The 23,933-nt window shown below is 36.8% G+C and overlaps 1 long non-coding RNA gene across 1 annotated transcript in view; it reads left to right on the top strand.

Annotated features, from left to right (window-relative positions):
* LOC116420638 overlaps positions 1-21,412 on the top strand; it is a 99,589-nt gene extending 78,177 nt beyond the window's left edge. Inside the window, exon 7 of the long non-coding RNA XR_004231017.1 lies at positions 21,148-21,412. This is a non-coding gene — a long non-coding RNA (uncharacterized LOC116420638). The remainder of the gene's footprint in view (positions 1-21,147) is intronic.
* Positions 21,413-23,933: the final 2,521 nt, after the last annotated feature.

Below are 23,933 nucleotides of genomic sequence, written 5' to 3' on the forward strand. Positions count from 1 at the left end.
TAAGTTTTGGCTCCTAGGAATAAGATTCACATTTAAGAAACTTTTCATCTCCTGATACTAGATTTTTCTTTCTCATCATTAATTTCATCATATCTATTTTCTCTTTCACAATAACCAAAAAATATATTGATGTCTTCCTCATCTTGGAAAAGCCCTGATTTAATCATAACATTCCCTACATTATCCTATACTTATAAATTTATCTTCCAACCATCGGAAAACTTGTTAGTATTGGGGAATCTTCATTTATTCACTACAAATTCACTTTTCAATTCTTTATATGACTTCATACCCTACCACTCAACTGAAATTATTCTCTCCATGGTTGTTACTAACAATTTCTTAAAGGCAAATATATCCTAATATTTGAGATAATGATAATGGCTTTTTCTCAGTCTTCATCTGCTTTGACATTTCTGCAACTTTTGATATAGTTGACCTTTTCCTCCTCCTAAATACACTCATTTCTCTATTTTCCATGTCTGATTGGTCCCAGTGACTTACCTTTTATTGGCTTATCTTCCATCTCTTGGTCCCTAAATGTGAGTGTTCCCTATGGCTCTTCTTTTCCTCTCTTTCTATATATTTACCCATGTGATCTCAAAAGCCCCTATAAATTCACTTATCATCTCTGTACACACACATAATAATGTACAATACATGTTTGTGAAATACATGTGTAAGTATGTGCATCTATGTATGTATGTATCTATGTATATATCTAAATATCTATCTATCTATCATTCCAGTCTCTATAACTACAATCACACATTTCCAAAATTCAACATCATCATCACCATATTCTTTAAAGATCGTCCTCCTCCAAACTTCCCTGTTCGTGGTGAATGCATCTTTTCAGCCAACCAGGTCGACAACTTTGTACCTTCTTTGACTCTGTCCTCCCCTCTTCCTCCCCGTAAATCTCTATCAATTCTATCTCTATAGATTTTTTTTTTCATATTCCTAGTAGTGGTATCACTGGATGAAAGGGTATGCAGAGCTAACTTTGGGGGAATAGCTCCAAATTTCTGACTGGACTATGGTTGGCTTCACAAATAGTACCTTAAATATACTTGTCCGGTATTGTCTCTTATCAGTCAATTAATAATTATCTTTATTAATATTAATATTAATAAACTTTTATCAAGATCCTCCATGTACCTGGCTTTGGGCTAAGTTCTGGGGATACAAAGAAAAGATTAAAAAGTATCTGCTTTCAAGGAGCTCTCAGTCTAATGGAGGTATGCCTCTATGTATCTACTATATATAAATACTATATCTAGATCAAATTGGAAGTAATTAACAGAGCGAAGACCCTAGAATTGAAAAGAATCAGGGAATTCTTCCTGTAGAAGATAAGATTTTTGCTGGCACTTGATGAATGGAAACAAGGAAGCTGGGAGTTGACAATGAGGAAGAAGAACATTTCAGGGATGGAGACTGTAAAATCTGTAAAATGCCTGGATTCAGGAACTGGGGTAAAAAGCAAGCAAACCAATGTCACTAAATTTCAAGAGTATGAGAGAGTGGTGTGAAGTATAAGAAAGCTGGAAAGGTTTTGTGTGTGTGTGTGTGTGTGTGTGTGTGTGTGTGTGTGTAGATTATGAAAGTGTTTGAATCCAAAATAAAAGATTTTAACTTAAATCCTGGAGAGGCAGAAAGCTAGTGCATTTCATTGTTTAAGAGATGACATGGGTCAAGTCTGTCCTTCTCTCTCTTCTCATATCTAGGCCCTCCTTTTTGCTCTTCTAGACTACCATAACAACTTCCAATTTGTTCCTCTTATATCTCACCTTTTCCTTTTCCTGTCCATAACTCACATAGCTGCCAAAATGATCTCCCAAGACATTCCCATGCTCAAAAGCCTGCAGTAGATTAGTCTTAGGGGTAAAATATACTCTTAAATCTGGCATTTAAAATACCCTATAATCTGACTCCAGATCCTAAAAGATATAGTAGATATTCCTTTCATATTTAGGTTGGACCAATTGGCTCCTGAGGTCCCTAACAATATAAAATTCTCTACTTCTCTGAATCTTATACCTTTACAATCTTATTATAGATTACTTCCTACTAGGTGTTATATATTCCATTTAAACTAGAATACTAAAACTATTCTCTGAACTCTTCCTTCTACCTTCAGCTTGCCTACATGCATTCACCTAAGCTAATCCCTCATTCCAAAAATATGCTTTCTCCTCAGCCTAGCTTCTTCTCTTTTTCTTAAGGAACAGCTCAGGTGCTATCCTCTCTAGAAGAGTATCCGTGTGAGTGTTCTTTCTATTCTCAAACATTCCCCAAACATAGCCTGCTATCTTTTTTGTCCCCTTATGGTCTATTATTGTTTCTCTGTTTTCTAAGAGGACTAATGACATAAGGGACTGATATCTTGACTTGTGCATAAATTAGGTTTAAGTGAGACAGAACAAAGTCTGTCTTGTACAAAGTCTTGTACAAAGTCATCAGCCTCACTCTGTCTTCTAGTCATTGATATCCACTGGCAAGACAAGAGCTAAGATGACTGGAGGAAGGCCCAGAGTGAAGTTAATGACCTTGGTATCTTTTATGTCTGACTAAGTTCTAAGTATCTGTTCTACACTACCTGTTTAAGCTGCTTTCGTGTCCATTGAAACAAATTGTTTTCATCCACTCATTTTGTCAGAGAAAGTCTTCACAAAATTAGAATGTATATCCCTCTTAATTCACTGACAAGTTTGAGACCTCTGTTATGCCTCAACCTGATTTAGCCCATCTGCCAAGATGATTTATCAGAGGGTAACAATGTACATGCAGCACATATTTGGAGCCAAGTTGAGAAGTGAATGTCAGGTAGACACCAAAGGTGGATGAACAGCATTGAAAAGGGCTTAGAAGCTCTCAAACCAGATATTAATCCTTCTTAAACATCTATTCAACTCTGTTTTGTGCTTATCTGTGTATGTGGTATGTTATACACACACATATATATATACCCCTATATACATATATATATACCCCTATATATATAACATATATAATAAATATATATAATATATAAATTATAAATATATAATAAATATAATAATAAGGGATAGGTCCATTTTTGTCTTTGTGTTCACAATGCCTTGCCCATACATAGAGTAATAAATGTTTATCAATTGAATTCACTGTCAAGTAAATGAAGGGTTACTTTTATTTATTTATTTATTTGCAGAGGCAATTGGGGTTAAGTGACTTGCCAGGGTCACACAGCTAGGAAGTGTTAATTATCTGAAACCAGATTTGAATTCAGGTCCTCCTGAAGAGTTACTTTTAGTAAAAGACCATCACTTTACTTGTTTCTGGTGATCTTATTCCTTAATTATGGTCTCATTTGATCATTTCCTGACCTATGAAGAAGGTAAAGAAGTTAGTATATAACAGAAGGGAAGTAAGTAGTTCACCATCACTCAACTAGTTAATATCTGAGTGAAACTGATGATCCAGGGCTCAGAATTTCTAGCTTGGTAGTTCTCTTTCCACTAGTCTATACTATCTCCAGAGATGCTGAATAAAAACCAGTTTAGTAAAGACAAGTGGAAATGAGCTAAAATGGGCACAATGAATGCAAGGGCATTTAAGTTATAAAGGAAAGAACTCTGTTAAGATATTATAAGTATATGTCAAGATGGCCTTGTAGATAGAGTTTGTTGTTGGAAGAGTACTTATGGACTATATTGGTCACATTACAAGAACCTCACATCCTGTTGTACCATAATTTTGTTTGATTTAGGCTTTGGGGATTAAAATAAGGACCTGAACATCAAAAGACATACTTCTGAGACAGTGGAAACTACTTGAACACTAGCAGTGAAGGGGTGGTTTGTTTCAGTAACTCAAACCACATCCCATGAGAAAGTAATTTATAGGTTGTAGTAAAAATGAAGATAAATATGAAAGCATTTGAGGCAATTTATATTATGTCAATAGAGAAGGGGACTACCTTTTCTCTCTTCTGTTTTAGGAAAATGAGTATTACTTGAAAATGCCAAGGCAAAAGTATAATGGGATCAGTGTACAGTTTATAATCTGTCACCTTTGGTCTCTCTCTCTGTCTCTCTCTCTGTCTCTCTCTGTCTCTGTCTCTCTCTCTCTGTCTCTGTCTCTCTCTCTCTGTCTCTCTCTTTCTCTCTCTCTCGCTCTCACTCTTGCTCTCGCTCTCACTCTCTTTTTAAAGAACAACTGTTTCAAACTATTACTTGGAGCACAACTAGCCTTTGACCTGAATTAGCTAGATTTCTTTCTTAATGCTTTATTCTTAGGAGAATATCTCAAATCAAACGCACAAAAAATAAAGTCCTATTAGGGACTTGGTAAAAAAAAAAAAAAAAAACAAAGAAACTTGACTTTGAGGATATGTTTGAATATATTATATAATAAGAACTGATGATAACACCCTGTCTTACAAATACTTAGTAACCATTTGCTATTGATCAGAGTAGTGTTCTGGATCAACCAATAAAATCTTATTAAATGCCTACTATGTGTCAAGTATGGCATTATGTCATGATAGTATTGTTAGGTTCAGTCCAATATACTTACTAAGGTAGAAATTAACATATTTTAATTCAGTTGGAAGGAAGAAATAGTATTGAAATGGTCCAGGAACATGGTACCTAACCCATTTTACTGGTAGTAGGAAAGAAAAGTAAATAGGTGAGTGTGGGAGAACCTGCTGAAACAGAATTCTTAGGAAATACTGAGTTACTGGGGTGGGGGATAAAGGAGAAGGATGCATCAAAAATGACATTGTTCAAGTCCTGGATGCTCATAATAAAAACCAAGAAAATTAAGAAGAAAAGCAGGTTGTTTTTTTGAGGTAAGAGAGGAGATGAGGATAGGGTGGGAAAATAGCAATAACAAATTTTTACATGACTTTCATTTAAGGTTTGTGAAATACTTTCCTTATAATATATGATTAGTTGAATTTGGGACATGTGTGATCCATTCCATTCTCTAATAGAGAACAGCCTTCGAATGGGGATATTACATTTTCACATTCTTAAGGAATACTTTAAAAATGGATTCTCAGATGGCAAGTAACGCAATGGGGGCTAGTACTCAAAGCTTATACAGAATTATCAGTCCAATTAATCAAAAACATATATATCAATATAATAACTGCATCTGGTCTTGGTCTAGGTGCTGTTGAAACTGAGACAAGAACAGATCAGTCATGAGATCAACAAGATGGAGGACTAGACATTTTCTCTGATCTCCTGATCTCTCAGATCTCTTTAAAACAGAAATTAAGGACCAACGATAAAGCAACTTCAGCTGTCTCCATTTATTTAGGACCCCTAGAATACAAAAGAAAGTAAAATCAAAAATGAACCTCTGAATAAACTTCTATACAAGCTCACTCAGCACTCTTCTTTCATCTCCTACACTACCAATATTGAGGCTGTTTTTGGCCAATGCAGGAATCTGACATGATGACACAACCAAACCCAAGAGCTGCAAATTGTTTTCCCTCCCTCTCTCCAAGGCCATGGAGAACCTGGTTCCCTTTCATGTTAAAGCTGCTGCTCTGGCTATAACAGTCAACCAGCACTGGGGCAATGCCCCCAGAGAAGTTGGCAGCCAGTGCCTCTGCCTTGGCAAGGCTTTAGAGATAGGGGTTTGCTGGAAAGGCTGGGGGAAGGCAGTGGTCTGTGTTGCTAAAGATCCCCATAGGAGGGCCAGGAAAGGGGAAAAAGCTCATATCTGCTCTTGAAATATAGCTTAATACTCCTCATGCTTCATCTTTCCAGAACCTCAGAGACCCAGACTACAGAAATCAACCCTGAAGCACTAGTGTGGCAGCTCTCTCAACTCTGATACTGGGTCATTGGACTGAATAGCAAACAATAGAATAGGGAACTGGCTCAGTGTGTGTGTGTGTGTGTGTGTGTGTGTGTGTGTGTGTGTGTGTGTATGTACCACTGTGCAGCATTTAACCAATCCTGAGGAAAAAACCTCAAATTTCAGCTGGGGCCAATTCTGTCCCTTCAGAAGTCACTTGGGGCATAGACTTAGGCTGATGAAACATGAATTGTTCATCATAAAAGCAGGCTGAGACACTTTGAGTTCCAGTCTCTAAAGAATCTACCCTCAAAGGGGAAGGAGTCAGACATTGAATAATGGGGGGTGGGGGGTGGGAAATAAAGAGAAAAAAATACTCTCAAATTACCAGAGATCTCAGAAGAAAGAAAGCTCAAAGACCTTGAACATAAGCAGATAAATCAAGAAGAAAAACATTAATGGTTAAAAGAGATATAGACTTCAGATATAATAAATTAGTTCAGAGATATATGAATAAATACTGCAAAACAAAGACAAGTGTTAGATTACTTGAGTAGACAGAGAGTCCTATGGAATGTGAGGAGAACATGGAACCACAATACTGTTCTTGAGTGATTCAAAAAAGGAATGAGAATTATGAGAGCAGAATTTATGGCTATATAACAAAAATAATAATAATGAAAAAAGAATAGAAAAACCAGAATCTACAATGGCAGGACTTACCAAAGAAACAAAAGAGAGAACAATAGATTGGGACTACAAATACACATAAATGAAGGATCATCTAGAAGATAAGAAGCAAAACAACTTAATATTTAAAGACTCAGTACATAAGCAAAACATCTCAAAAACATGAGTAGAGACAAGAGTATCTCAGAACATGACAGGACAAAAATTCCTTAACAACACAAGGCAGGACATAATAGAAAAAAATGGCCCAGAGCTTCTGAACTTTAAACTTCAAAATGTCATTTGAAAGAATTCATAAATTGGCTCCAGAAAAAAATCCCAAGTCTGCCAACTCCAAGATATATGATAATTAAATTTAATCATTTAATTCAGAAACAACAAATTTTGCAAGCATTTAGGACAAGACCTTCAAAAACAAAGGAAAAGAGATTTGAATAATAGGAGATCATTCTGCACCCACTAGAAAATGTAGAAAGAATGGAATAATATGATCTGAAGAGCAATGGAACTCTGAATGCAGCCCAGAGTGAATTATCCTCAAGATCTGTGCTTAACCATAAATGAAAGAAGGTGGATGTCCAATTGTAAAGAGGCATTTGAAACATTCTTAGAAAGAAAATCAGAACTGAAAATATTACTTGATCCTTGTATGCTCCACTTGCTGTACTTGATCCTTTGAATGCTCCAAACAACAGAAATATAGAAGGTGGGAATAAATACAGCAACCAAGGACAGTGATAGCAAATAGACCAGAAAGAAACTTCTTTTTAAATATATGTGAGACAAGGTTAAATCTGCTTAGCAATATGGTATAAAGTTCTGGATTAAGTCTAATTTCTGCCAGGCTGTTTTTCAGCTTCCCAGCAATTTTTAAAAAATCAAATAATTTACTATTCCAGGTAATTTATGCTTTCCACTTTGTTAAACACTGGTTTATTCACATCCTTTTCCTAATTCTTTCTTACATAGTCAGTTCCATTAATCTATCTCTGATGCCTATCTTTTGTAAGCATGTTAGCATAAAAGAGTGTTGTACTTTGTCAAAGGCTTTTTCTTGCATCTGTTGAGATATTCATGTGGTTTCTGGTACAAATTCCTTTTTGTTCTAATGGAAAATTTTTTGGGAGGGCTTAAATTGCTATAGTTTATGAACAATATTGTGTTTAAAGTTTTAAGTCCATATTCATTAATGATAATGGTTTAGGACTATATTTCATAAAAGGATTCTGTTAGAGTGCTTTTTTTCTTAAGTTTTGAGGATCATTTGTGAAATATGAGTACTAACTTTTTTTTTTTTGGATAGAATTATCCTGTGAATCCATCAGGGCCTAGAGTTTATTTTTCCCTTTGGTAGTTTCTTTACAATTAGACCTATTTCTTTTTCTGAAACCAGGTTTTTCAAATCTCTATCTGGTTTGATAATTTGGTTATTTTATATATATATGTGTATATTCACACACACACATACACACACACACATATATATATTTTGCTGAGGCAATTGGGGTTAAATGACTTGCCCAGGGTCACACAGCTAGGAAGTGTTAAGTGTCTGAGATCAGATTTGAACTTAGGTTCTACTGACTTCAGGGCTGGTGCTCTATCTACTGCGCCACTTAGCTGCCCCTGGGTATTTTATATTTTTAAGATTATTCTATTTCTTCTGTGTTCTCAGTTGCTAATATATAACTCTGAAAATATGTTCAGATTGTTCCTTTTATTCTTCTGGGTTTGTGGGGAATTTGTCTTCTTTATTTGCTATTTTATTGATTCTATTTTCTGCCCTCTTTAATCAGATTAGCTTCAGGTTTATAAATTTTATTAGTCATTTCAAAGGGAACCAACTTTTAGTTTTATTCATAATTTCTATGGGTTTTATTTCAAATTTATCTATTCCTCCTCTAATTTTTAATATCTCTTCTTTTGTGTTTTTATCAGTCAATTAGTCCTATTTATTAGATTATTTTTTTTTTTTTTGCAATCCTTTCTAGAGAGAATTTCTCTCACTTCCTTCATTTTACATTTTCTCTTTCTATCTATTCTAGTCACTCATTTTCTGGTTCCTAAGCCCTATAGTTACATATTGCACATGTTTTTGGACTTTTTCAGTGTATTAATCAGTTGAGTTGACTTTTTTCCTCATTAAAATGATATAATTTGTTGTATGGTGAGGGGGGAGGAAAGGATGAGGAAGAAAACTGAAGATAACTAATGATATGAGAAATAGAAGATCATTATAAAACAAGAAAAAAATAAACAAATATGCATCACATGGACTTTAAGCTTCTCACCTTTAGGGCATCCAGTATAATATATAGTATTTAAGTAGTGACTCTGGAATCAGTCCCAAGGACCTGGGTTCAATAATTCTATTAACCATTTTTAGCTATATTTTTCTTCTGCAAAATGAGAAGTAGAATAGAAGGTGTCTAAGGTCCTTTTTAGATTCTTCCCTTGATTAGGTAAGCAATGGATAGTTTTTTTAGCAGTGGAATGACATTATCAGAGTGTGCATATAAAGTCTATTTTCTGGAACCTTTAGTTCTCCTTCTCCATTTATCATGTCCACAGAGTCATTGTGATAGAAGATTTTCTTACATTAATTATATTTTCAAGATTTCTACCCATGATTAGCTTTTTAATGCTGAAGGTTTGAGTTTGAGCTATGCCTCAATGCCAAACTCCCTTTTAGTTGAGCAGAATGTGTGAAACAGAGTCTTAGAGGAAGACTGAAAATGGACCTTTTAATATCAATTCTTGGCCTTCACTGCTAACTGAGAGTCTATTAGAAAGTCAAATTCTATCAGGAAGTTCATTAAAACCAACCTGAGAAAGAAAGTTAAACCAATAGAAAGGCAGCAGGAGCAAAGTGGGGAAAAACACTCTCAGCTGAACCAATCATTGATTTTCTCCAGGAAGCATTGCATTATCCTGATGTTTTCTACATTGGCCTGCTCTCCAGGGAGCCAATTCTGTGTAGCACATAAGTTACTGGCACCATTTTGCTTTTGGAGGTCCATCTTCCCATAGCTAGGGCTCTAGGACCCCTACTGTAAGCAGTGATTTACAATAGAGATCTAATTTCAAGACCAAATTCTAAATTAATGGTATAACCTTGGTCATATCACTTCACCTATTTAGGCCTTAATTCCTTCATCTATAAAATGAGATTTTAAAATTAGATAATCCCCAATTTCCATTCTGTAATGGTCTCTTCTAGATTATTATATTTTGTGATTCTAGGATTGGATTCAGCTCATGAATGAATGAATGAGGGAATGAGCACTAGTTAAAGGCCTAAGGAAATGGCAAACAATTACAATATTTTTGCCAAGAAAACCCTATGGAGATAAGGTTCATGGGACTGAAAGATCAAACAACAAAAACAAAGAGAGGGTGGGAGTGGTAAGCAGTACTATAAAGGAATAAAGCCACACACCCCATTCAGAACAATGACAGGCTCAATTTGATCATGGCTCATGACTGCAGAACTGGAAAGGGAGGGGAAGGAAACAAATTAATTGTGAAGTTTTAAAAGAGATATCCAGAGAAAAAAGAAATAAAAGAAAACTTGGCTGGGAATAAAGAAATAAAAGAAAACATTCAAACATGACCTCAAACTAAATGTTTGTAAATCACTGGCTATGTGATGTTGGACACATCACTTAATCCCACTTAATGCCTAAAGAAAAAAAAAGAAGGTAGTGAATGAGTTGAGTTTTGAAGAAAACAAGGGATTCTAAGAAATGGAGGTAAGAAGGAATTGCATGTCAGGGATAGAGGAAAGACTGAGCAAAGGCATGGAAGAGATAAGAGAGTGGCATGTAAGGAATTATAAGAAGGAAAGGACTGTGAAAAAAGAGAGATTTTGGAAGCACAACCTGTAGTGAAAAAAGCACTTGATCAGGAGTCAGAAACCTTGGATTCAGGTCTTGGATCTCCCACCCACTAGTTATGTAACCTCAGGCAAGTGATTTGACCTCTCTGAGCCTGGAAAATAATTGGACAAGAGGGTTTGTATGGTCTTTTGAAGAGTTTAAGCCAGTGAACCTAAGGAGAAACAGAACTAGCTCCTGACAAAAGCAGGGACTTGTCTCAGAGAGCAAGTGGATCATGCCTTCTCTGATGGTTTAGTTCAGTAATAAATGTACTTCTGGGCAGTATTGCCTGTCCTTTTTTGCCTTCCAAACTTTTGGAATATGTACAGTGAGAGACCTCAGACACTGTATCAAATCAGTTTTCTGTATAATCCTTGCCTACTGAATTTTGTGGCACAGCTTAGGTGGCCCAGTAGATAGCGTGCTGGGCTGAAATAAAGAAATCTTTTCCTGAGTTTAAGTGTGATTTCAGAGACTTACCAGTTGTGTGGTCCTGGGCGAGCCATTTACCCTTGTTGACCTCAGTTTCTTCATGCGTAAAATGAACAAGAGAAGGAAATAGCAGAACACTACAGTATCCCTCCCAAGAAAATCCTCCAAAAGAAAATCCTCACAAAGAGTCAGACATGACTAAAAACAACAGCAATAAAGTGATTTTATATACATCCTTCAAGACCCAATTCAAATTCCATTACCTTCAGGAAATTCAGCACTTGTTGACAGCCCAACTAAAAGGTGTGCTGGAGCCAAATCTAAGTGGTTTAAGAAAGCAGATGGTTAAATTTTTGGTATGAACGTTTACATCTTGGAAATCAACAAACTCTACAAACCAGGGCTTGATTTATTGTTTTGTTGATTGTCTAGACTTACAAAGTATTGCAGAAAATTTTGATAATGCAGGTTTAACTTTAAAATATGTCCTTTTGGAGGCAATCTATTTACTAGCATAGTTTTGGCTCTACTCTTTTGGTTTATACTATTTTTTGCCTAGCACTAACCTTTGAGGAAAAGGAAGAGAACAAGGAGAAAGAGGGGGGAGCAGGAGAATGTGAGGAGGAAGAGGAGGAGGAAGAGGATGTGAATTGAATTTGAATGAGGAAGATAACTGATTACAATACTCCAGATGGGGTCTGAGCAGGACAAAGTAAGAGACTATCACCTGTCTACTCATAAATACTGTGTCTCCTACTGAACCCTAAGATTTAATTTAATTTTTTTTTTGGTACCCCTATCACATAGTTGACTCCTGATGAGGTCAGATTATGCTAACTCTTTCAGAATTTGTTCAAATTACTCTTTGGCTAGAAAACCTCCATTTTGTACTTATGAAGTTGATTTTTTGAACTCATGCTAGATTTTACATTTATCTCTCTTAAATTTAACTTGTCAGATTTAACCCTATCCACTGCACTATCTGGCTGCCCTGGGCTATTTATGCCCGTTATATTCTCCATTGCCCTTCCATTGCTCCACAGGTTTGTTTCCTTAAAGAATTTTCTATTCTGTAAAGGTAGACATATAATATCACTGAAGAAACATTGATGTTAAAAATATGGGATTTTGTTTTCAGGAGAAACTTGGGGTATTTGAAGTCACTGGGGCATTTTTCCAACTTCCATCCAGCTGACTTTCTTCCTTCAATCCAATACTGGACCCAGTTTGTTATATATCTGCAATATCTCTCTAAGATATATGATCCAGCCAGCTCTTTGGCTTTTCTATCTAATAGCATATCTTAGTCTGGATAATAATCATTAACCATTTAGTTTTTGCTTTGTGAATGTTAAGTCAAATTCTTTTGAATGGCTTTGGATATCATTTAGGCTACTCTACAGTAGAGTAGCATTTGATGTTACAATCAGCAATATATAATCCAGAAATGGAAGAATCTAGAGGATCTTAGTATTTATAGGCAGTCTTTATTTTTTTTTTTTTTAAATTTGGACTATGTTGGACTATTTCTATGACTGTTGCAAATATCATTGATGAGCACATGTATCCCTGTTTTATGCCTTACTTGATTTAATTAACTGGATGCAAGTTGTCTTTGGTGTCATATCTTTCAAAGAAGTAGTGATTCTTGAATTCATTCATTCATTTAAATGTCAAATGCCTTATTGGAGTCTATAAAGAACATTTTGCTCTACTAAATCAAGTGATTAAAAAAAACCATCAGTGATGAATAACAGTAGGATCTTGTTTACTTTGTACCTTGAAGCTCTGAGCCTTTATCATTTGCCGTGACTTATGTTACTGACCTTATGTCACTTGACTTATGTCAAAGCACTCAGATGACTCTGGAGGAGAGAATAAGGCTAATGACTTGCCACAGCCCTGCCTTACATAAGTCCAATTCAGGTGCATGTCAAAATGTCATCTTCATGATGTCATTAGTCCTCTTTGAGAATGAAGGATAAACAACAACAACCTTGAAACTGACTGCCTAAAGATTTGGTCTACAATAGAATGTTGTTGCAAAAATCTTGTTTTTTGTTTTTTTTTTTTACTTGTTCACATCTCATAGTTTCATCAAGGATGCTTTCAATATGTATATAGATTATTCTCAGAAACAATTATAAAGATGAGAAAGTATGGAGGTTGGTATTTATTGACTTGCTCCCCCTTTCTGATATTTGTACTGTTAGAGTACCTTATATACAGGTGGCATTTAATAAATGTTGATTGAACAATTAAATTGATTTCAATAAGACAAAGTCTCTGGATAAATAATAAAATTGTTAAAGGAAGCTGCCAAGTAGACTGCTCCTGGGCCAGGGACAGAATTATAAAAGTAAGAGAAGATCAGTCACAGAGTTTTAGCCTGTGCACCCCTTTCCTTCTCCCCTCACACCACACACATGCCTGTGTATATGGAGGGTTGATAATCCCAGCTATCAATCAGTTTCCTTACAGGGGATGGAAGAGGGGATAGGTTTGAGGAGGGGGATGAAAAGGATAAATCCTCTAAACTCCAGAGGTGAGAAGTGAGGGACAGTTTCTATAGTCACCAGCTATTGTGAGTGACAATTACTTTTTCTTTAAGTCCCAGGTCATATGGTGGGACTTCCAAGTTGGGTTTATTGATCCATTATAAAAGTGATCTCTCCTGCATTTAGGGTTAGTATTTTTTCATTCTTCTTACAAACTTGTTATGCCTTATTTGTATTCAAGTTACTAGTATATAGGTCTTATCCTTTTTATTAGATTGTAGGGCCCTTGAGGGTGAGGAGTACATTTTAATTATCTCTTCCCAGCACTGAACTAATACCTAGCAGACATACATACATACACACATATTTATATGTTGTTAATAAATGTTTGTCATATGAATGAATGTACCATGAATGAATGATTCTATGGGTGAGAGGCAGAAAGTCTAGTGTTGCCTTTACTTGATATGGGCATTGCCTGAAGATCATGACGTCTTAAGACTCTTTTGGAACAATCCAGCCACTTCTGTTAGTCACAGGGCCTTAATCATGTACGCATTCATCTCCACCTCCTCCCTCTCCCCTTCCTGCCCTCCACTTTCCATCCTTTGTACTCCATCAGGAAATGGCCTTTTTTGTTCAGATATAAGATCTGTAGGAAGCATGTTCTGCCTACTTGATGATTCATTCCTTTTCATTTGCCATTTTTAAATGCTAGATTTTTTTTAGGACTTCAATGAATTGGCATACTTGGCAAGGAAAAGAATTGTAAGCTCCGACTCGGAGACATAACAACTCTGGGCATCAATCTCTCTCATTCTTTTGGGAGATGGTGCCACAATTTTCAACAGTTACAGGAATACATATGATGGAATTCTGTGAGATATAATGCTCTTCAGTGAAATACTCATCCATTCACTTTCCTTTGTTCTCTTCTGTGGGTGAATTGTGGGAAGAGTGATGCTAAACAAAAATCCATGTTACTTTAGCTGGGAATTTAGTTTGATTTGCATCTCAATGGGGGTGTTTATTCTTTTTATTATTTTCCATAAAATCAAAAGAGATTTTTTTTCCTAGGCAGTATAAACGTTTTGCAAGCAGAATACACTTGCATCTTTTCTCTATCCCTCTGGTCATGATAAGCCAGAAGCATTCATCGCCAGAAATGGAAAGCATATTGCTCATGTGCCAAATGATCACATCTTATAAAAGTTCCACTTGTTTACCACATGTGGAAACTTGGAGACTGAAAACAGATAGGTTTACCTGCTTTAAACCTGAGACTATGAGCAGGCAAAGATGGGAGGCAGTGTGATACAGCAGGAGAAAGATGAATGTTTCCCTTCCATTGACTTAACTAGTTATATAATTTTAAGTAACTCATTTAACTTTTCTGAGCCTTAGTAATAACACTTGCAAAATGGAGACACTAAAGCTTGCAACCTCAGAGAGTTGTTGAGGATCAAATGAGATTATCTATCAATTTTGAGCTAGAAGGAACCTTATAAGTCATCTAGTCCAACCCTTAGATTTAAAAAATGAGAAATTGAGGCTCAGATAGACTAAATGATTAGTTCATAGTCACACAGGTAGTAAGTGACAAGAACTGAAATATGAACTCAAGTCCAAATTCTGTACTTTTATCACTATAACATTCAATCTTTCTATATGTATATGTGAGGCAGCTGATGACTCAGTACATAGAGCACTGCATCTAGAGTCGGGAATACCTGAGTTCAAATCCAATCTCAGACATTTCCTAGCTATATGAGTAGTCCAGTCACTTAACCTCTGACTACATGACAAAAGGATCCACTAGATCTAATGGAGGAGGAAATGACAAACTTCTCTAGTGTCTTTGCCAACAAAACCTCATGGACAGTTGGTCTACAGTGTTACAAAGAGTCAGACATTATTGATCAGCTGAACAGCCATAAAATATGTATATATACACACATTATATATATAATGCATGCTTATGTGTCTGCATCTATGTCCATATGTGTATGTATATGTATATATATGAATACACATACATATATTTATATATATGTGTGGGGAGTGTTCAATATAACCATAAATGATGAAGTGTTAATATGTTAACCATGTATTAACATCAAGGTTCCCTTTATAAAGTATGAACAACTCTGATGAGGAAGGGAATGATGCCACTGAAGGAACAAAAATTGACTATTCTCATGGACTAGGCTTTAAATAGCTAAGTCCTGAATATAGCAATTTAGATGAGTTGAAATAGGAGTCAACAATCAGTGAAGAAAGCTATTGCGAAGAAGTTCATTGTGTTTAATCAGATAGATATGGGAAAATATGGATCCTCTCTTTTGTCAGACAGACATTGATGAGGGAATTGATAAATCTCTTTGATCAAGATTTAGGTGATCCAAGTCATATACCCCAAGACCCTCATTGTGGTATTGTCTACCTCCCTTTATAATATCCATTCTCTCATCAATTGTTAAGCAAGCAGAGTTGATTGTCACCCTCAGAATCACCTGCTCTTCCAAGGGCATATAAACTGTGAACTACAACCATGAAGGGTCTTTGGCATTTGAGAGGTCTATTTACTTTTTTAAAAATTAATAAACATGTTAACTTTATGCATAAAGTGATTAAATTACCCAGAAATTATGTCCCTCAAACTTTTAAAATGTCACGATTCAATATAACTGTCAGTCATCTTCATTATCAGCATCACTGCTATTTCCTTTTTTATTATCCTTTTCCCCCTCTGAGGCAATTGGGGCTAAGTGACTTGCCCAGGGTCACACAGTTAGAACGCATTAAGTGTCTGAGATCAGATTTGAACTCAGGTCCTCCTGACTTCAGGGCTGATGCTCTATCCACTGTGCCACCTAGCTGCCCCCCTTTATTGTCATTTTTGATAGAGTTCAGTCACTATCCTGTTATTTTTCTTCTATATCTTATAATCTTCAGACTTTTGTAGAGGTGCATAAAAACATTGGTTTTTCCAAGTGAATAAGTATATAGACATGTAAGCTCATTCTCTGTAGGCTTGCTGAAAACATCTTAAGAACAGCTGCAGTAAAAACAGACAAACAAGATGTTAGGGATGAGATGAAATTCATCCTATTCTTATTTGTTCTTAATTTCTTCTATTATGTCTCTATATTTTGAAAGCTTTCCATTACATGTAATTTGGATGTAAGTATTTGTGTGGTGATACATTTAAATTATTCTTAATTTTTACATATCAATAACATGTCTGAGCTATTAGGGAAGCAATTATTGCTATCTTTTTTGTTTTCATTTTTTCCCCATGGGGTTCAGATAGAAAAGTTCTAGGAGATATAGCTATTACTGTTATTACTAGATTACACTATCATTTGCTCTTTATTTAGCCACAAAATACAAAGAAAGTATGTTTAAAATTTCTTCATGAAACTAACACTTGGTATTCAATTCAATCCACAAATATCTTTTTAGCATCTACTATGTATATGGTCTTTTTATGGGTGTTTAGAATACAGTGTTGAATAAAATATAGTCCCTAACCTCAGGGAGTTTATACTCTAGCAGGAAAGATAAGACAGGGATACAAATAACTAGAATATAAATATATACTATGATAGAGGACTAGGCAAGTTACAAAATATTCCAATTGTCTTTCTCCTTGTTATTTATACTCTGTTTTCCAGAAGCACACAAGAATTAGTGTGAAAAAAATTAGACTTGATCTATCTCTTCTTTGTTAAAGTCCATCTGAAAAATGGACCAAAAAAGCAGAACTTAATGGAAAACCAGATAATATATCTGAATCTAGCTTTCTACACCCATTCTTTTTTTTTTTTTTTTAAGAGTGGGCGTTTTTTTTTTTTTTTTTTTAAATAGCACGTAATTCTGAGTAAAGCAGGCAAAAGAGAAAAAGGAGGTGGGTGGAGAGCCAGGTGTCCCCCAAATGTGCAGTTAGCAGTAAACTTTTTCTCCTTCATTTGACTCCACTCCACCCTTCACCCACCACTCAGCATTTTTTCCCCCTTTTGGGCAGCAGGTTTTACATTGACTGAGCTCTCAGCGGTAGGCCTCAACCCTCCCTTAGATAAAAGGACAAATCAGAAGGTACCTATTACATGTCTGCGAGGCAAGAAACAAAGGCCTGATGCTGACACCCTCCCACTAACTTGGGTTTTAATGGTAGGTTTAATTTCCTCATGCTTGGTGAATGAATGGGAAAAACAAAACAGAAACAGCCAGGGTGTGGGCAGCGGCAGTAGTGGGGAACCGACAGCTGTTGCATTCATAGTTAATCAGGTGTGTCTGTCTTTGTGTAGCATCTGTCTGCTACTGTTGCCATGCCACATGTGAAAGGGGACCGAGGGGAAGGGCGGTATTCATGTTCAAAGCCACCATACTGACCTCTGCCTCTGTCTCCTCAGGATCGGCGAGCTTGTCTATTTAACTTGCCTATTATAGAAAACTGTAATTCTACTCTATTAGCCCACCCTAATCATTTGGAACTGACAAATTCAAGTTGGGTCCAGATTGCTATAAATCTACTTAGGGAATTGCTCATGGTTCATCCCTTCCCCAGGCTTTGCTTAAGATTAAATTTTACCTACCTATCCCCAAAATAATAATGATAAAAAGATCCAGATCCAAAGAGTGACCCACATTTCTGGATTTCCACCTTCTATCTTTTTCCATTTTAAGAGAACTGAATGAACAGCTTGTACCCAAAGGCTGAGTTTCTAGGCTGTGGGGGTTTCCCTGTTAGATGAATCAGGGGCACCCACTCGCCCCTGAACTTGTTTGTCTCACGAGTCCTACCACACTGGCTTCGTGTCTGCGTCACTATTGAGTCATTTCCCTGGCTGAGAATACTCACCTCAGTCCTACTCGTGTCCTCCTTTTGTCCCCAGCTCCTCCTCCATCTCTGCTCAGGGTGACCCAAGAAGAGGGGAGGATGGAGGAGAGCTTCTGACGTCTGCTGGAATCTGTCCCACTCTGTAGGTTTTGCTAACCCAGACCTGGCAAGAGTGACTAGCTTTTCTGGATTATGGAGAAACAGCTGAAAATGAAAACAACCCTCTCTTCCCCACCTCCACCCTACAAACAATGTGGCAGATTGTACATCAGTGACTTATTATTACTCGAAGATCTTCTCCAGATGGAGGCTTTAACTGACCCCTCCCACCAGCAGCATCAGGGTCCTTCCCCCTACTCCTTTGGGGGCTGTTTCCTATTACAATTTTCTTCTGTTCATAGGCAATCTCTTTGGGTTCTTTGATGTTGTGCTGAGAGGCTGCCCATAGAATACCGAGTATAGGTTAGAACAAAAATACAGCCATCTCCAATTTTTTATCCACCCCCCCCCCCAACATTTCCACTAGCCTTTACCCCCCTGTGCCACAGGGATGATAAGATGACAGCTCCTTGGTCAGGAGGCATAGAAACCTGGAGATATGTGGCAGGCAGAAACACTGGGGATCACAGCTTAAATTGTGATTAAAATCACTGCTTTCCTTGAGAATGCTTTATAATAGGCGCAACCTCATTTCTTTCTGGCTGTGGGCCTGGGCTAATTGTCACAGCTGGGTTATTGATCCTGGATCTTTTGGAGGTTAAGGGGCATTGTGCTTTCTGCTATCAAATGATTCTGGAAAGCTATCCAGTTTTCCCCTATCCTTTTTCCCATTTTCACCAAACCCTTCTTTACTTTTTTATCCTTTTCTCCTGCCTCCAAAGTCACACTAAGTTAGCAAATATTTATTAAGTATAGGCAATGTGAGCAGCACCACGCACAGGTCCTAGCCCTTAAGTGCTTAACATAGCATGGTTAAGCAGGACTGGGAAGCAATGAGAGCTTAAGGGGAAGCACATAGGTAAGGCCCCAGGTCTCAGCAGGGGGTGTAGTGGAGGCCTCATATATTGTTAGTCAACAAGCATTTACTAAGTGCTTACTTAGCACTGGGAATTCAAAGACTGGCAAAAACACAGACCCTGCTCTGAAGGATCTCCCGTTCTATCAGGGGAGACTAGAGTGTGCTGGTAAATGTTTAACAATACCTCACCTTCCCAAAATCTACAAAGGATATACTTTTATATTCAATCTGAAATATTAGTATTTTCTTAATTTTAGGCAATAAACAAAACAATGTCATTTGTGTCATTCACTGGTTTTCTAGATGTAAATGCTCACAACGAAAATTTAACAGTAAGCTCTCCAAATGGAAAGTAATTATCGAAGGGCATTAGTATTAGGTTGGGCCAGGAAAGGCCATTTGGAAAAGATAAGATTTGACTTGAGTTTTGAAGGAAGTCAGTCAGTTAGTCAAACATTATTAAAACTATTTGCCAGGTATTGTGTTTACACAAAGAACTAGGGATACAAATATGTAAAAGAAAGTCTCTGCCCTCAAAGAGCTTACAATTGAATACAGAAAGATAATACACAAAAGAAAAATGAAAAGTAGGATAGAGTAGGGAAGGATCCTGGACTCTGGGACATGATGGAGAAATCCAAGGCAGTGCAACTGCTTCAGAAATGAACATAGCTGGCCTGGCTGCGTTCATTAAATGAAGATTTTGGAGGGAGTTCTTCCCTCTGACTCTAGTCAGAAGGGTAGAGAGTGCTGATGAGGTGTGAGTACCAAGGCTGAAATGATCTTGCTGGGTAATGAGGTTCCTGATGGATGATGAGGTGGCAGGAAGTATAATGAAGACCAAGGGAATGAAGCCAGCTGGGAAATGAATGCCAGGAGGCAAAGAGAAATAGGAAGAACATTCCAGGTATGGGGGACAGCTGATGAAAAGACAGAGCTGGAGGATGGAGTACCATGTGGGAAAAATAACAGGAGACAGTCACTGGATTTTAGAATATGTGTTTGCTGTTCAGTCATATCCAACTCTGTGACCCCATTTAGGGTTTTCTTCAAAAGTGGTTTGTGATTCCTTCCTCCAGCTCGTTTTTCAGATGAGGAAACTGATACAGACAAGGTTAAGTGACTTGCCCAGGATCACACAACTAGTGGGTTTGAACTCAGATCTTTCTGACTCTGGTGTTCTATCCACTGCATCATGTACTGCCCCTAGAGTAAAGGAAGGTGAATAGAATATAAAAAGAATATAAGGGTATCATGAGGACAGATTATGAAGGGCTTTAGAGCCAAACAGTGACTTTTATATTTGATCCTAGAGTTATTAGGAAGCCATTGGAGTTGATTGAGTTGGAGGGTTGATGCTTGGATCTGTACTTTAGGAAGATCACTTTGGTGTATGATAGAATGGAGTGGGGAGGGACTTGAGGGAGAAAGTCTAATCAGCCAGTCCAGGTGTGAGGTGATGAGAACCTGTTTGAACTCAGATGAGAGAAGGAGACCCATATGAGAGATATTGTGAAGGTAGAAAGGACAATATTCCTTCCAGAATATGATCAGGGGCTAGGCTGTGTGGTACTATCATGCTTAAATGCCTAAATAAATTTGGGGTGTAGGAGTTTGATCTTTGAGGATATTCTGAGAGGTGGAAGCAGTGGGGGACTAGTTACCAGTGCCATCTTCTAGGTTTAGGAGGAGGAGGAAGAGGAAAGTTCTAGCAGTGATTGCATTTGGAGCTCTTGCTGATTCTGTCCCTTGGGTATTATTGATAGCAGCTTAACATATGGCTAGAGGGGGTGATTGCTGTGGGGTGGCCCAGATTGTCTTTGTGTGTGTGTGTGTGTGTGTGTGTGTGTACTGGGAATTGGAATAAAAGGAAGCAGGCTGGGGTAGAGTAAAATCAATCCAGAATGTATGCTTAGAGCCTAATAGGAGTTAAAGGGAAACACTTTAGTGTAAGATAAAGGAATCATCTTTTGTCTCTTTCTGTAGGAGAAATGGAGGGGCAGGATATTTCCAACCTGTGTGATGTCTAGACGTGGAATCAATTCAACGTGTCACCTCACTATTTTAGAATAGAGACTTTAGATAAAAATGCTATTGCATTTCTACAATAGAAGCAAAGAATAATTTTTTAAAAAGATTATGTTGAAGAAAAACAGAAAGAAACTGAGAAATGGAAGAGAAACAGAAGTCAGCAGAACATCTATTTTCACCTAACAGAGAGAATAGGGGCCCCCATCACTGGAAGACAAAAGCTTGCCTTATTATCATTAATATTAATAATAATTAATTAAGGTATAATTAATTATTAATTAACAAATAATAATTATTAATATTCATAATAAAACAATTATTAATTGCCTTATTAAAGAATGATTGTTAGTTATTACTTTTTTAATAGGTTAAAAGAATCACATTCTGGATATTCAGAAACTTCAAAGAAGTTCAAACATTTTTGCTTCCTTCTGGTCTTGATAGGAGACAAACTGTGTGTATGAGTGTGTGTGTTTTATTGCATGCACACACATGTACATATATTTATGTGTGTGAATTTGGCTTCTCCCTCTTTACTGCTTTAAAATTCTGTGGCAAAAATGTCATTCTTTAGAAGATAGAGGAGTGAGCAGCAGATCTGTTATTCTGGTCCTAATTCTGACCAACAAGGAGGGGACCGGCTGCCAAAGTAGAAACGACAGGAATTTTGGGAGAAAGAAAGTTAGCTTGCCATCTTAGAGCTGGAGTCAGATAGGGAGGGGGAATGTTGGTCATACTTTGATTGATATTCACCTAGACTTACATATGACAGATTCCAAAGTTCAGAGAAAGATTACGTAGAACTATACAGCCTGAGATTCTATAGCCAGAGAAGAATTGAAGAAGATTTCCTCAAGATCATAATTCTTATGATGCAAATGCAAATGATTCCAATGAGCAAAGAAGAGAGAATGTTTGAAGAGACCAGTGTGGATACACAAGGAAATCAATGATCAACTTAGATTTTCAAAATACCTGTGTAGCTGATGAAAGCAAGAATAGGATGAAAACATAACAGGAGAAAGATCATGTGGCAAGAATGTTAAGATGAATAATGCTTAAGTTGTCAATGAATGCTAATAACAATAAAAAGGCCTTTTTTTTTTTTGAGCAATGTTAGGACCAAAAGCAATTCAATTCAATCAAATAAATATTATTAATAATAATAGCTTACATTTAGATAGTTCTTACTACGTACCAGGTACTTTACAATAATTATCTCATTTTATTCTCACAACAACCCTGCAAGGTAGGTGCTTCATCATTCCCATTTTGCAGATGGGTAAACTGTGGTTAAATGACTCCCCCCAAGTGACTCGGCTAATAAGTGACTAAGGCCAGACTTGAAGTTGTCTTTCTGCTTGCAGGCCCAGCATTGTATTCATTGTACCATCTAGATGCCCACATATATATTTTTGAAGGTACAAGGACTAGTTCTTGAGGTAAATGGGACAATAATAATGGACCATAGAAAGAAGGTAGGTCTAATCACCTCTATTTTTTATTCACTTACTTTGATCTCTTATCTCTAATGAAGGGGTGACTCTTCTTGCAAAGATCATTCCCTCTCTCTTCTATTTTCAATTTTTTCTTTTACACTAATTTTTCCCCCATTGTCAGAGCTTTGCCACTCTAAAGGAAAAAAAAAAACATAATATGAATTCTGCTAGCCTCTCACGCTATGATTCCTTTATTTCTATTCCCTTTCTCTATCAAAATTCTCTATCAAAAAGAAAGAACTATCTCTATTCATGGCCTTCACATTTCCACTGCCCACTCACTTCACTGACCCTTGCAATTTGGCTTTCAATTTCACTACTGGACTTTGAGAGTTTGCTCTGTCTAAGATTGCTGATGATCTCCTAATTGTTAAAGCCAATGGCTTTTTCTTAGTCTTCAACCTCCTGAACACTATCTCATCACTTGGCTTTTATGGTATTACTCTCTCCTGGTTCTCTTCATAGCCTTTTGACCATTCCTTCTCAGTCTCCTTTGCTAAATGAACAGTTATCTCCTATTGCCTTAAAGTATTCCCAAGGTGTCTCTCCTGGGACAGCATCCATGATATCAAGTGATTTCCATTCTATCTATCTAGGCATGGATTGCATGCTTCTCAAATTTGCAGAAACACAAATCTCTGTGGAATAATGAAAATGCTAGATAACTAGCAGATCTCAGATACCAAAAGATGTTCATAGATCATAATCATGGGTTGATTATAAGATAAAATGAATTTGGGATAAATATAATTTTATTTACTTGGCTTAAAAAAGTAAACTGAATATTGGGAAGAGTCATGGTCTACAAGAGCAAAGATGAAACATATCTAGGAGTTTTAGTGAACTGCCAGTTTGATAATATGTAATTATGTGACTCCTTCCATGAGGAGATGCTTTCAGAATCCCCCATTATTTAATGGGAAGCCCCAGTTATGGCTCACTAACTCTAGGTTTGGTTTTGGGTCAAATGAGTAGAGCTATGAAGGATAGCAGCTGTTCTTTCCCATCCCCCACCCCAATATTTTCTATTTTTACACAGTCTATGTTAGTTAAAAGACATCCACCCAAATAGATGATTTCTTCACTGGCAGGTGAAGAAATACCTGTTCATTGTTAAATAGAAGAAAATTGGTTCTCTAGTCCTTAAGGCTTCTTTTCTCCTCCCCTCTCTGCTCCTCTCCTCCAACCCCCACCTACTACTCTCTTGGTCATAATAGCTGTTCTGGGAATCATTGATGGCCA

The sequence above is a fragment of the Sarcophilus harrisii genome, chromosome 1 (genome assembly GCF_902635505.1).
Source record: "Sarcophilus harrisii chromosome 1, mSarHar1.11, whole genome shotgun sequence".
NCBI lineage: Eukaryota > Metazoa > Chordata > Mammalia > Dasyuromorphia > Dasyuridae > Sarcophilus > Sarcophilus harrisii.